The sequence below is a fragment of the Callithrix jacchus genome, chromosome 16 (assembly GCF_049354715.1).
Source record: "Callithrix jacchus isolate 240 chromosome 16, calJac240_pri, whole genome shotgun sequence".
NCBI lineage: Eukaryota > Metazoa > Chordata > Mammalia > Primates > Cebidae > Callithrix > Callithrix jacchus.
In genome coordinates, this window is record NC_133517.1 from 11,358,568 (window position 1) to 11,374,738 (window position 16,171).

The window sequence follows — 16,171 nt, forward strand, 5'->3', positions numbered from 1 at the left end:
TCTTCTTGCCAACACTTGGTACTATCAGTTTTCCGATTTTTGTCATTCTGGTTCATATTGTGGTATCTCACTGAAGTTTTCATTTGTATTTTCTAGTGACTAATAATAATAAGCATCTTTTTAGGTGTTGGTTTTTCATCTGTAACTCTTTTTTGGTGATGTGTCTATGCAAATATTTTTCTCAGTTTTTCATTAGATTAAGATTTATTTAAAAATATATTTCCTTGTTTTCCAAATGTTGATCATGAAGAGGATGCACTTATCTCTTTACTCAGACTTCTTGTGTTCTTAAAATGAGAAATACACTTCCTTCCCAGAGCCCCACCCTCCACTTTTTAATATCAGGATAAGAGAAAAGGGAATCCTTGGGAATGTAGCCAGAAATATGAGGAATATTTTTTTCATTTAAGTCTGTGGAATGCAGTGCAAGTGCTGAAGAGTGATTTAGTTTCATTTATGTGGTCACTTCCAAATGGGTGTAATGTGACACTAAAAAAAAATGTATGCTCTGTGGACCTGGGGTGAAGACTTCTATAAATATTCACTGAGTTTACTTGTTCCAGGTCTGAGTTCAAATCATAAATGTCCCTGTTAATTTTCTATCTTGTTGATCCATCGAATATTAACAATGTGGTGTCAAAATCTCCCGCTATTATTGTGTGGGAGTCCAAGTCTCTTTATAAGTCATTAAGAACTTGTCTTATGTATCTGGGTGCCCCTATATTGGGTGCATATATGTTTATGATTATTGACTCTTATTGTTGCATTGATCCTTTTATCATTATGTAATGTCCTTCTTTGTTTCTTTTAGTCTTTGTTACTATTGTAGTCTATTTCGTCAGAGACAAAAGTTACAACTCCTGTTTTTCCATTTGTTTGTTTGCTTTGTTTTTTTCTCTCCATTTGATTGGTGAGTCTTCCTCCAACCTTTTGAGTCTTTGTGTGTCCTTGCTTATGAGATGGATCTGGATACAGAGTGCCGATGTGTTTTGACTTTTTATTCAGTTTGCATGTCTGTGTCTTTGATTGGGGCATTTAATCCATTTATATTCAGGATTAATATTGATATTTGTGAGTTTAATATTGTCATTTAATGCTGGCTGGCTATTTTGCCCATTAGTTGATATAGATTATTCATTATGGAGATACTCTTTAACTTTTGGTAAGTTTTTGGGATGACTGATACTGGTTGTTCCTTTCTGTGTGTAGTGCTTCTTTCAAAAGCTCTTGTAAAGCAGGCCTGGTGGTGATGAAATCTCTGAGTGCTTGCTTGTTCACAAAGAATTTTATTTTTCCTTCATTTATAAAGCTTAGTTTGACTGGATATGAGATTCTGGGTTGAAAATTCTTTTCTTTGAGGATGTCGAATATTGACCCCCACTCTCTTCTAGTTTGTAGGGTTTCTGCTGAGAGATCTGCTGTAAGTCTGATAGGCCTCCCTTTATGAATAACCTGACCTTTCTCTGTAGCTGCCCTTAGAATTTTCTCCTTTATTTTAACCCTGGTGAATCTAATGATTATGTGTCTTGGGGTTGCTCTACTTGAGGAATATCTTTGTGGTGTTCTCTGTATTGCCTGGAGTTAGTATTGTCCACCTTACTAGGTTAGGAAAGTTTTCCTGAATAATATCCTGAAGAATATTTTCCAGCTTGGATTCATTCTCTTCATGACATTCAGGTACACCTATCAAATGTAAATTAGGTCTTTTCACATAGTCCCATATTTCTTGGAGACTTTGCTTATTCCTTTTTTACCTTTTCTTCTCTAATCTTGTCTTCTCATTTCATTTCATTAAGTCTTCGACCTCTGATATCTTTTCTTCTGCTTGATCAATTCAAGTGTGAAAACCTGTGCATACTTCTCAGAGTTCTTGTATTGTATTCTTCAGTTCCATTAATTCACTTATATTCCTCTCTAAATTGTCTATTCTCATTAGGATTTCATCAAACCTTTTTTCAAAGTTCTTAGTTTCTTTACATTGGGCTAGAACATGTTTTTTAAACTCATAGAAGATTCTTATTATCCACCTTCTGAAGCCTGATTCTGTTAATGGAATGCACTCATTCTCCATCAGGCCTTGTTCCCTTGTTAATGAGGAACTGTGATCCTCTGTAGAGGGAGAGGCATTCTGATATTGAGTATTCTCAGCCTTTTCATGCTGGTTTCTTCCCATCGTTGTAAATTTATCCACCTGTTGTCTTTGTAATTACCAACTTTCAAATTAGGTCTCTGAGTGGACGTCCAACTTGTTAATTCCCAGTGCCGAAATCTGAACAACCCACTGCGCCAGCTAAAACAGCGGCATCAAGATTCTTGGTGCTTTTCTGTCCCTGAGTCTCCGGTCTGGCTTCTCTCCTGAATCCCTTCTTCAATCAGCTCCAAACATTGGCCAAAAGGGGAACCAGTCCCGTTTACTCTGCACTGAGAACCGCCACGCCGGGGCACTGGCAAAAATGCTGCGGTGGCTGCAAGAGTCGTGCTGGCGACCCATGGGGCTCCTCCGCTGGGAATCTCCTGGTCCTTGAGCAACAAAATTCATCTGACAGTGTGGCGTCCTCTCATTCTCTGCGCTTTCACTGGGAGCTACAAGCCTGAGATGCTAGTGATCAGCCATCTTGGATCTCTCTCCAAAATATGAGGAATTATATCGCATTTCCCCACATGTCCATGAGGCCACTTTTGCATTCTCCAGTCTTTGCTTAGTCCTTCCCATGTGATCATAAGCAATTGGTGTGTAATATGGGGAGAAAATGACCTTTCCTGTTCCCTATCAAGCAGTTCTGGCTTTCCTGTGGACAGTCATTCTCTCTTCTGGACACACTTCTGTCAGTCCCTACTCTCATAACTCAGCAATGAGAGATAGACAGTGAGCAATTATCCACACACCTGGCCCAGAAGGGTCTGAACTGGGGACCTAGTATCTCACTCGCATCAGTGCTAAGGCATGTTCTCCATTTAGAATACCAAGTATAAAGCTCATAGCTTGAACCTCATCTGCTGCCTGTGTCTTCTTCTCAATTTATTTGGAACGCACTGGTGTAAGAAGTGTGACTAAGCTCCTGGTCATTTCAATGCATTCTTGAATGCATGTGCTATTTATGGAGTGTTGTCCTTACTCCCTCCATTCCATTCATTCTGTAAATATTTACCAAGTACTTAATGGGCTCTAGATAGTGAGGCATTAGAGCTTTGGAAGCTTAAGTCCTTGACCTTGGGAGATTAAAATATATTTATATGGGAAAAGGAAAGGAAAAACCTGTATTGTACATTTTCTTAGAGCATCTGTCTTAATCTGTGTCATATCTACTTCCTTCACTCTGCCATTGGGTAAAAATAGACAGTTTTTATTCAGTCTTTCATTTCTTTAATGCTTAGTCTATGCCACTTCTCAAAATGTATCCTTCACACAAGGCAACTAACAATATTGAATGTAGGGATAATTTTATCCAGAATATTTTACAGGTTCGTGTTTATAAACATTATCACCGTTAGATTTTAACGTCGTATAAAAGTTGCTTGGGTCTGTTTAGCACGCAGGACCTAGCTCATCACAACCACTGCGGTTATGCATGCTTTTTTTTTCTTTTGAGACATGGTCTCGCTGTGTCACTCAGGCTGGAGTGACGTGATTCATTAGGGCCTGATTACCGCTCACTGCAGCCTTGACCTCCTGGGTTCAAGAATCCACCTCAGCCTCTTGAGTAACCAGGACTACAGGTGTGCGCCACCATGCCCAGCTAATTTTCTATTTTTGTGTAGAGACAAAATCTCACTCTGTTTCCCAGGCTGGTCTCCAAATCTTGACCTCAAGGAATCTTCCTGCCTTAGCCTTCCAAAGTGCTGGGATTACTAGAGTGAGCCACTGCTGCAGAAATGCATACTTTTTAAACAAACAAGCTTTAAATGATCTTCCACAGTTAGAAATTTGAAAATTTTTTTTACATATATTCTCACTGCATTTTTGACTTAAAAAATTAATCTGAAGTCCATTTAAATTTTTGGTATATTTCTCACCTTTGGTTTTTTTCAACTCTGTAAGCCCTCTTTAAGAATGAAGAAGAATAATTAGTTATGCTTGAAAGCCCCTGATGCTGACAAACATCCAGCATTAACACGTGTGAAGCAGAGAATGCATTGCGCAAGTGTAGACAGCTGAAGACTCTGCCAGCCTAAAAAATGTGATGGAAACATGTTGTTTACAGTCCAAAGGGAACCATCATAATCCTCAATTGTTAACCAAGGGCGAGGTGTCTTTCTGGAGCTACCAGCGAATTCCCTGTAAGCCATTAAGAGAAGTTCTTTGTGTATTATATTGTAGAAATTTGACAGAAAGAACCAGACCACTTATAAGAAGGGATTTGGTGCTCTTTTGATCTTGATACTTTGTGTGTCTCCTGTAGCTTTTGAAATGAAAATTTCCAGGATTGACTGTGTGTGTGTTTTAACTTGGTAGCACATTCAGTGAGCTGTTCTGTAGAGCAGGTGGTCAGCACTGTAGCACTTAGTCGGCCCTGCCTCCGGGTCTTTGCATCATCCACTTGGACCTGTTCCCGTGGGTCTTCCTGTGGCTCTATCTCATCCAGACATCAGCCCTAGAGTTGCCTACGCAGAAGGATTTGCTAGCCACTTCAGCTGCCCACCCCTTCCTGTTTCTCCTGCCCATGGTCACTTCTTATCCCATAACCCTGCCATGTTCTCTGTAGAACCTAACGTCCTCCAAGAGGGTAGGTATTTACTGAAGAATTTCTTTATTTCTTCTCCTCACACTACAACCTGAACTTCATAAGGGCAATGATTCTGTTCTGCTCAGCACAGAATCCAGGTATAGACTAATACCTAACACAGAGTACCCACCCGTAAATATATGATGAAGAAGTGGTTACAAACTGATTGCCAATTAGAGCTAATCACACCAGATAACTGCCCCTTTTCCAAGTGGGATCTCTTTAAATTATGTATATCTTTCAATTGAGCCAAATATTTTGTCTAAATAAATAAATAGGAGACTAAAGCTTCCTGTGGCTAAAAGCCTAAGGTAGCAGGCTGGAAGGTCCCTCATTCCCAAAGCTCTGTTAGTCTGTGCTCACCCCTGCTGACTACGGGGCTGTGTTGAAATAGCAAAGCCATGCCTACATGTCAGAACCTTCCCGGCCTGCAGAAGTTGGTCTCTTCTGTTGTGGCTAGGAAAAGCTCTCATCTCCTGGAATGATAAGGAAGGGCCTCTCTCAAAGCTGGCCTTGGCCTCGTCTGATACATCATTATAGGAGCTTCTCTTGTTCAGATTTACTGCAAAGTGCACTTTCTCCAGTCATATCCCACTCCCATGCCCATTCAGACCCTCCAGAGTCATTGGGAGTAGGATGAGCTCCTCCTACTTTTCAGGGTGCTGAAACTCTCATAAATGACTGCAGGTTATTTCATGGTCTGGTTGTCATATAAAAAGTATGTAGCCTGAGAATTTCATGAGCAGATCAAACAGAAAACATGATTACATTTCCCCAGCCTCATAGCTCTCTGTTCAGAGATATCAGCTATAGTTTGATACCACTGAATCCATCCTTTAGGGCAGACAGTTCAGCAAACTGTTAAAATTTGTTGTTCTTTTGACTTTATGGTGTTGTACTTACTATATGTTTGTATTTGGATGGGTAACTCACTGGCTACTTAGAAATAGAATGTTACGCTTGTTGTTGGTCATGATTTGTGAGGAAACCAGATACATTTCATCCTTGTTTGCGCATGATCTTGCCAGGCATTAGTATTCTCAAAGTAATCATTTTTTTAAAAAATCTGATGTTTTTCTTCCAGAATGAATTGTGATATTTCATCCATTTTTAAATCCTGTACAATAATCAGAATAGCAGGGTACAGCATTAAGAAGTTGATATATCATGGAAAACATTCTAATTAGAAAGATTTGAATGCATATGCCATGTTGTTGCTAGTCCTTTTTGTTACCTTTATCAATACAAATTGTATGGGAATTAGAATATTCCTTTCTGAAGAAAACTGGAAGCATTCAGTGAAACTTTAACACTTCAGCGGTCATTAACCGTGTAGTGATGATGTCACAGTGAGCAGAGCAGAGTTGCCTCATATGGGGAGTAAATTGCTGACATGATAAAATAGAATGTGTCCCTAAGAAAGTGAATACGAGAAGGAGCAAATTGGATAAAATTTTTGGAAGCTCATTATAAAATAGAAGTTTAATATGTTCTGAGTGACAAGGAAGAAGAATGTGGCAAAGAAACGAAGCAATTAACAAATAGCTAAAAGCCAATGCTTTGATGAATTTAACTAAAATAGTAAAGCATTACAAATCTGTTTATCTAAGATCATCTTAAAATTAGTGAGTAGGAGGGACGTTGGGTTGAAAATATATGTCTGTTTTGTTATGTAGGCAGTGAAAAACATGAAAGCTATGACTTTGGGAAGCCAAGTTTGAAATAAAAGCCATTTTGACAGCAATCCAAGCCACTGAGTACAACAAAACACTCTTTGAAATGGCTTCCGGGTATCTTTAAAAGTTTGTATGCAACTTGCATGACCAGGTTCTACTGTAAAAGAGGGGAAACATACACATCCATGAAGACATTCCTGTTAAGAATCCCTTTCATTAGTAAGAACTAGAGCCCGGGGGATGATTCGTAAGTTGCAAAATATTCCCGTCCATGAGTGGGCTGACTTGTAAGACTATCTTCCTAAAGCAAGAAATTTCAAATATAATTTTTTTCTGAAAGATTCAGTGTGATCAGTGAGATGCAAGTTGTGAACTGAGCTGAATGCAGCTAAAGACATAGCTTTTAATGGTTCTGTGGAAGGCATGCTAATTACCCCATAGGAAATGTGTACGGTTCCCTTGAAGCCATATGTTTGCTTTTAAAAAGACTCACATTCATGAGGGCAAATACTGAGCACCCTCTTTGAAAATTTTTCTGTTCTGCACCTAGGTATGGGTTTACAAGTTCACTTTTTCCATTGCAGTCTATGTTATAAAAGCTTCTTTGTTATTTTTATAATTTCCCCTTAAGTTTCCAAAATGCTTTTAAGGTTTTTGAATAACTGAAGTCCTATTAACAAAGCATATAATCTCTAAGCAGAGAAAGGCAATCTGCTTCTACTGACAATTTTCCTCATGCTGCATGAATGTCAGAAATTCTCCTTCAATATGTGCTAGTTCCAGGTTCTTCACAAGCAGAGCAGGTAGGCCACACAGAGTGAACGAGGAATAAACACCTACCTCATTCTTTGTTGGGGAGTTGTTATTCTTCCTAAAATTAGTTGAAATGGTGGTAAAAAGAATAATATGCTGATCTCAGCTTTAAATTTGTTGGCAAATTGGCCTTGGGTAAATCATTTTATCTCTCCCAAATTCAGGCATTCCTCTGTAAAATGTGATATTGTACACCTCTCTGAACTTACAGCAAGGATGGAGTTAGATAATGGGGTGAAATTTCCCTTGAATGTGAAAATGTTAATAATAATGACTGTAACCATCACATAGCTTATTTTAAAATTCCTGATCTCATCATGAGAACAGGCGCAGCTCTCTCTGGGCACAGTTAACTACAATGCTGTCTGATACTCAGGGGCTTCAATAACTGTTCCCCCTTTGAGTGCAGTCTGTTAACATGTGCTTAACTTTCAGCTTTACCCTTGATGCAAACCCTTTTGTAACATCAAAGAACAGAGGTGTCATACTGAGTGGTCTAAATTTAACTGATCTATTGGGGGTGGGAATTCTGAGAACAAATTTCCTAGAAACCTATGACCACTGTTAGTTCGTGACCCCTATGGGGTCACCATGATTGAGGTTCAACAAAGTAAAGCTCTCTGGAACCTAAAGCTGCCCAAGCTTTTCTTTTATTTTGTTTTAAAATAATTGACTGAAAATGAGATATGCAATTATATGTGATATGCATAAATGTTTAATTGATCATAATGGAATGATTAACAGTAGCCTGTTAATTATTCAATATATGGATTATCAGCAAAATTATAAAACAGACTCCAAAGTGTTTAATAAGATGTTTGCACAAAAGTGAACAGTATAACCCTAAAAGCAGTCATTGAAACTTCAATGCCACTATCAGAATTTCTGATCTTGAAATTGCGAAGATAAGGGGAGAGTGTTAGAGTATATTTAATTCATGACTGCAAACGTACATCGCTGATGCTTTATTAAAGAGAGAACACGATACTGGAGCTAATTGTTACTAAAAATTGTCAAGTCTTTGACCACATTGTCATATCTAATAGGAGACATCTGAAATTAATGGATCCTTACTGCTATACCAGGGAGCCTTTGTCTTCTTGGTGAACATGCTGACATTGAGCCACAGGCAGGGTGAATAATGATAGCTCAGGGACAGTTGGAGTCCTGTGCTCTAGAGGCAGCAAAAGCAGTTAAGTCACTTCAAAAAAAAAATCTGTGAATCTTCCTGGAAACTGTAATGTCAGCTATGCTAACCAGCTCTGCAGTTTTTCAGAATCCATGATGGGTCAGAGACTTCCTGTAAGGGAGACAAAGTGGTCTACGGTGGGCTTCTACCCGATGCGGGTGTCCAGTTTGAGCCTGAAGATCTAGACTGTTTTTATTAGTTCAGCCTTGCCTTGGTTTCTTTTCTAGAATTTCAGACTCAAGGTGTCCAGATGGCTTGTTACATTGGGAAAAAATAAAAAGCTTAAATCTTGTGAACCACTTGATATCTAACAAATTGGCTTTCTCAGAGCTTTTAGTTAAAAAGAATTCTTAGTCAAATAAAATAGTTAAGTACTTCTCTTCAACAAGTTTCTACAATCTGTCTGTAAACAACCACCACTACCACAAAGGGCAAACACCATGCTCTGCTCAACTTAAGTATCACATAGACTGATCATGACTAAAGGCACAGGAATTACAAAGGAAAGGACTAAACTTGGCTCTTTGTCTGCATTGTTGGGGCTCAGAACACAATACCTCAGAGCATGGCATGCTGGTGTGCTGACTTTGGACTGCAGGACATTGAAAGGGCCTTGGAAGCAAATTATCTCTGATTTTTGCCTGCCCTCCTGCCTCCTGCCCCTCTTTTTTTCCTCTCCCAAGTGAGTCATAGAAACCAGATTGTTATTCCATGAGTTAGGCCAAAGAAACTAGAATGCCCCTCCACCAAAGCAAACCGTAAAGCCTAGAAAAGTCATTCTTTTCCTTTTCCCTTGAAGACTCTCATTCCAACGGGGTCCCTGTCATGTATGAGGTATTTTCAGAAATTTCATGGAAAATGCATTTTGTGAAAAACATGCATGGATTTCAAAAATGTTTGCACAAAAATAAACTCATACTAACTTGTTATAACATGTCTGAACAGCCTCTAGTTTAAGGCACAAAGAAGCATAAGACATTAGTTTGAAGACAAAGTAACATGAATTCTGCAAAAATTGAAACAAGAACAAACATCACATTTATGGTGAAGCTTGGTGGAAGAATGAGGAAATCACTGATGCTTTACAAAAAGTTTATGGGGACAAGTTCCAAAGAAATCAGCAGTTCACCTATGGAAAATCATTTTAAGAAGGGACAAGAAGATGTTGAAAATGAAGCCTGCAGCAGCAGACTACATCCATTTGTGAGGAAAAACATTAATCTTGTTTGTGCCTTAAAGAGGACTGACAATTTAAAGCACAAATAATATCCAGCACCACAGATATCTCAGTTGCTTCAACTCACACAATTCTGACTGCAAAATCAAAGTAGGGCAAACTTTCCACCCAATGGGTACCCAAACCGTGTGTCCAGATCAGCTGCTAACAACAGCAGAGCTTTCAACGAAAATTTTTTGCAAGTGGGGTCAAGATCCTGAAGCATTTTTTTGAAGAATTGTAACAGAAGATGAAACATGGCTTTACCAGAAGCGATGGTTACCAAGAGGTGACACTGATCCCATCAAAGCCGAAGTGGGCCAGTCAAGAGCCAGGGGCATGGCAAGAGTTTCGGGGATGCTCAAGGCATTCTGCCTCCTGACTTTCTTCAGGGCTGAAGAACAATAATAAGAGTGTTTCGAGAAAGCCAAAGCTTTCGCAGTAAAACTTCCAGGAAAGCTTCCCTAGGGAGTCCTTCTTCACCACAGCAATGCTCCTGCTCATTCTTCTCATCAAACAAAGGCAATTTTACACGATCTTTGGTAGGAATTCATTAGGAAAACATCTTACCATCCTGATTTGGCTTCTTGTGACTTCTTTGCATTTCCTAATCTCAAAAAATCTTTAAAGGGCACTCATTTTTCTTCAGTTAATAGTGCTAAAAAGACTGCACTAAATTCGACATGGTAAATTCCCAGGGCTCTTAGCTCTTTAGTGGCAGACTAAATGGCTTGTATCATCATTTACAGAAGTATCTTGAATTTGATGGAGCTCATATTGAGAAATAAAAGTTTATATTTTTAAATTTTCATCTTTTAATTCCATTTTTCCATGAACTTTTTAAAGCTCCTTGTACTCTAGGGGAAATAATATTGCACAAATAGGTTAGGAAGAATCTGACTGGACGGGCCTTGCTGGCTTCCCTCCGCAGTCTATTATCAAAAGGTCATGCCCTTTCGTCCAACCACATTTCTACATAGCTGTCCATTTTTCATCAAACCACTCATGCCTGTAATCCCAGCACTTTGGGAGGCTGAGGTGAGCAGATCATGAGTTTAGGAGATTGAGACAATCCTGGCTAACATAATAAAAACCTGTCTCTACTAAAAATACAAAAAATTAGCTGGATGTGGTGGCACGCGGCTATCATCCCAGCTACTCAGGAGGCTAAGGCAGGAGAATCACTTGAACCTAGGAGGTGGAGATTGCAGTGAGCCAAAATCACACCCCTGCACTCCAGCCTGGGTGACAGAGTGAGACTCTGTCTCAAAAAAGAAAAAAAAAAAAGAAATAGACAGTTTTCTCTGGGTCTTTTGGTATTTTCTGAAGGCTCCTGTGTCACTTTGTGACAAAGTTCGTTAAACTTTTTGATTCAATAAATTTGTTATGCTTCAGTCTTATTAACCAGTCTGTGGTTATAGGAATGTCGGCTGTAACCCTCGTGCTGGGTGAGGAGAGGTATCACACCTTTCTATCCCTACAGCATCATGTGGAAAGGCAAGGGCCTCAGACCAAATTCCTGGTGCATGACCGTATGGGAACCAAATACAATGGCCTTCTCTTTGACTTGAATGAGTCGCTGACTATATCCCTTTTACTCTTTTATTGCTGGTGTCCAGGGGCAAGTAAGCCTTTTTTGATGAGTCACCTTTTATAGTGCCCAAATTTTACTTAAAAAGTCTTAGTGAAATTCAATTTAAATGGCATAAAATAATATCATTGAGTTACATTAGCTTAACAAATATTAACCAACCTAAGTTCCTTAGTTTGACAACTAGCAGCAGTTACTAACAGTGGTTAATAGAAGTATGTTAGCTAATCAGTTTCACCACAAATGTCCCATGCCATGCCCAACCAGAAGTGGCATGCCTTCTGAGATTCTGCCCAAAAAAATACAAGTTATACTAGAAACCTCTTTTCTTCTCTTCCTAGTTCAACACAGGTTTTTAAAGAACAGCTAATCACTAAATCAATATATAAAGTAATATTTCTTGCTAAACAATTCTAATCGGGTACTAGCATAACTTCTAAAATGAATCATAACTTTATACAGGCGACAATAGACAAACAGGTTGACTGCCTTGTAGCCTTTGGCATCAGAATGACCAGGGTATAAATATTAATTCCCTTACTTATGACTGAGCCCTTTTGTTTATTTGTGAGATGGTCTTAATAATACCTAGTTTGCAAGGCATGGTGAGGATCAAATGAGGACTACTTGCAATAGTGCCTGTTACATAGTATGGTGTCCAAAATTATAGCTGTTAATATCATTAATAGCTTAGAATCTATTAATATAGCTATTATATAAACGTATAATATATAGACTAGTTAATGCAACCACTTTCTTCCTGCCTCTATTGTAGATTTCATCCTAGATGTGGGAGACATGTACAAGGTTCCGATCAGCTGTGAGGCCCCAGCAGCCTTTGAGGGCTGGCATTTTAAGTCTTCTCACATAAAAAAAGAAACATACAAAACATGAAGTGAACTTCGACTGTAGCTGCTGGTTCTTTCTTAACAGAAAAGATAGGGTATTGGTTGAAGAGTTCTCTGCAGACAGAAAGGACCAAAACATTTTATCAGGTAAAAAATAATGGTGAAGATAAAAACAGTGTGAACTTGGCTTTGAAAACAAGTGAATGGAGCATTACATTTTATCATTTTCCCCTCCTCTTGATATGTGCTTATGCTTCTGTGCTTCCATTACGACTTTGCAAATGTGGCACTTTTCAATGTTAATGACAAGTTCAAGTTCAATTTTCAAATAATGCTAACATTGTAAAATCTCATATAGTCTTACTAGTAAGAGATAATCCATGTTATTCAAAAGCATAAGCCATTTTGTTAAAATTTTATATCTAATATTTTGTTCCCGAGTTGAGATACATAAAAAATATTTATTATAACCTAATAATGAGTTATTTTATTATCAAGAGTGTTTACATAATCCTTTACATGTACTTGTTTCTAATATATGTTAGAAGTGCCTAATTATGATGTCCGACAAATCTGAGAAAAATTATAGAACAAAGTTACAAGAAAATTAAAACATCTTGGTAATTAGATCAATCTCCTACAGTATGGATAAAATTAATTGTTAAAATATATTAAGAAAATATTAGGGTTGGGTACTGTGGCTCACGTCTGTAATCCCAACACTTTGGGAGGCTGAGGTGGGCAGATCACGAGGTCAGGAGACCAGCCTGGGAGCATGGTGAAACCCCGTCTCTACCTAAAATACAAAATTTAGCCAGGCATGATGGTGTGCATTTGTAATCTCAGCTACTCAGGAGGCTGAGGCAGGAGAATTGCTTGAACCTTGGAGGCAGAGGTTGTAGTGAGCCGAGATTGCGCCACTGCACTGCAGCCTGGGCGACAGAGCAAGACTCCATCTCAAAACAACAAACAAACAAACAAACAAACAAACAAACAAAGCAGAAAATATTAGTGATTGCCAGGGGGAGGGGGAGGAAGAGATGACTAGATGGAGCAGATACGATGTTTAGACAGTGGAAATACTCTGTACGATACTGTAGTGGTGGATACATGTGTTTATACACTTGTCCAAATCCACAGAATGTAAAATACCAAGAGTGAATCCTGAAGGAAACTGATGTGTCAGATAATGATGTGTCAATGGAGGTTCATCAATTGTAACAAATGGTCCAGTCTGGCAGGGCATGTTGCTAATGGGGGAGCATCTACATGTGGGGACAGGAAGGGGAAATACAGAAAATCTCTGGACCTTCCTCTTAATTTTATTGTGAACCTAAAACTTCATGCGAAAATGAAGTTTTATTTTTTAAAAAGTGTATTAAGAAATTAGAATATCTCAGGACCTATGTGCTTTTGCTTTTGCCACAGCATCAAATTAAGTTATATGTGAATTGACCTGGATGATGATTTATTACATAGGAGAAAAATGATTTATATGATCTAAATTAGAGAATTTCACTTGACACCTGTAATTTTTTGGCGTGTACCTTCAAGCATTGTGTTCATTTTTCCAAGTGTTATAACATCTTTGCATTTATTTCAATCAAGGATGTCAACAAGTTTGTGTTGTTTGAATTTTCTTTCAGTTTCTTCTTTTTTTTTTTTGAGACAGAGTCTCAGTCTGTTGCCAGGTGCCAGGCTGGAGTGCAGTGGCGCGTTCTTGGCTCAGTGCAACTTCCGCCTCCCGGATTCAAGCAATTCTCCTGCCTCAGACTCCCGAGTAGCTGGCATTAGGGTGCACCACCATGCCCAGCTAATTTTTGTATTTATTTAGTAGAGACGGGGTTTCACCATGTTGGCCAGGATGGTCTCGATCTCTTGACCTCGTGATCCGCCTGCCTCGGCCTCCCAAAGTGCTGGGATTACAGGCATGAGCCACTGCGCCCAGCCTCAGTTTCTTAAAATAACGAATAACTTGCTTTTCAGTATTCTTTGCACGTTTACAAAGCATTCTGACATGTTTTGTCTCAACGCTGAATGTTAGGAATTAACAACTTCATAGAAGAGAAAACACAATCTCAGATGGTTAAGACCCATCAAAGATTATATAGTTGGTAAAAGTTTGGGCTGGAAACATAATTTTGGATTCTTAATTATCAGTAGATAATTTTCTGTTTAAGCATTTTTATCTTACATTGATCAGAAACTGACAAAAAAAAAATCCTTCTGCTAATACTAATCCTTTCCCTACCTCCAGAGCTTTTAATTAGAGTTTTTCCTGTGATTTGAGACAATGAGCAAGACTTGACTGTACTTCGGTTTTCTCCCAAGAATCAGTGTGGAATAAGGGGTAAAAGTACGCATTCTGGAACAGAGCCAGATCACACGGGTACGAATCTAAACTCTGTCTCTACCACCTATGAGTTGTGAGACTTTGGGCAAGTACTTTGTTGGTTTGTGGCTCAGTTTTCTTATCTGACAAATGGGATGGTAATGATTCTTATGAAAATGAATTAAATGACTTAATACTTACAAAGTGCTTAGAAGAGTTCATGGCACAACAGTAAACATTGTATGTGTGTTACCAAAAAAAGTGGTATTTTTTCCTACTTTCTGTTAATCATTTCCTTCTAAAAAGCTATTATTTTGAAGGTTATTAATAAACATCATTTGCCAAATTTATTATGACTTTTCACTCTCTGTCTTCTTATTTCCCTCTGAACAGTTTCAACAAGTACTAATGAGCATCCATTCTTTATGGAATATTTACTCTAGTTAATACTGCTTTTTTTTTTTTTTATTTTTTATTGGATTATAGGTTTTGGGGTACATGAGCAGAGCATGCAAGACAGTTGCGTAGGTACACACATGGCAGTGTGCTTTGCTTTTCTTCTCCCCTTCACCCACATTTGGCATTTCTCCCCAGGCTATCCCTCCCCACCTCCCCCTCCCACTGGCCCTCCCCTTTTCCCCCCAATAGACCCCAGTGTTTAGTACTCCCCTTTCTGTGTCCATGTGTTCTCATTTTTCATCACCCGCCTATGAGTGAGAATATGCGGTGTTTCATTTTCTGTTCTTGTGTCAGTTTGCTGAGGATGATGTTCTCCAGATTCATCCATGTCCCTACAAACGACACAAACTCATCATTTCTGATTGCTGCATAATATTCCATGGTGTATATGTGCCACATTTTTCCAATCCAGTCTATTATCAATGGGCATTTGGGTTGATTCCAGGTCTTTGCTATTGTAAACAGTGCTGCAATGAACATTCGTGTACATGTGTCCTTATAGTAGAACGATTTATAGTCTTTTGGATATATACCCAGTAATGGGATTGCTGGGTCAGATGGAATTTCTATTTCTAAGGCCTTGAGGAATCGCCACACTGTCTTCCACAATGGTTGAACTAATTTACACTCCCACCAACAGTGTAAAAGTGTTCCTTTTTCTCCACATCCTCTCCAGCATCTGTTGTCTCCAGATTTTTTAATGATCGCCATTCTAACTGGCGTGAGATGGTATCTCAATATGGTTTTGATTTGCATCTCTCTGATGACCAGTGACGATGAGCATTTTTTCATATGACTGTTGGCCTCATATATGTCTTCTTTCGTAAAGTATCTGTTCATATCCTTTGCCCACTTTTGAATGGGCTTGTTTGTTTTTTTTCCTGTAAATCTGTTTGAGTTCTTTGTAAATTCTGGATATCAGTCCTTTGTCAGATGGGTAGACTGCGAAAATTTTTTCCCATTCTGTTGGTTGCCGATCCACTCTAGTGAGTTGCCGTGCAGAAGCTGTGGAGTTTCATTAGGTCCCATTTGTCTATTTTGGCTTTTGTTGCCAATGCTTTCGGTGTTTTGTTCATGAAGTCCTTGCCTACTCCTATGTCCTGGATAGTTTGGCTAGATTTCCTTCTAGGATTTTTATGGTGCCAGGTCTTATGTTTAAGTCTTTAATCCATCTGGAGTTAATTTTAGTGTAAGGTGTCAGGAAGGGGTCCAGTTTCTGCTTTCTGCACATGGCTAGCCAGTTTTCCCAACACCATTTGTTAAACATGGAATCCTTGCCCCATTGCTTGTTTTTGTCAGGTTTATCAAAGATTGTATAGTTGT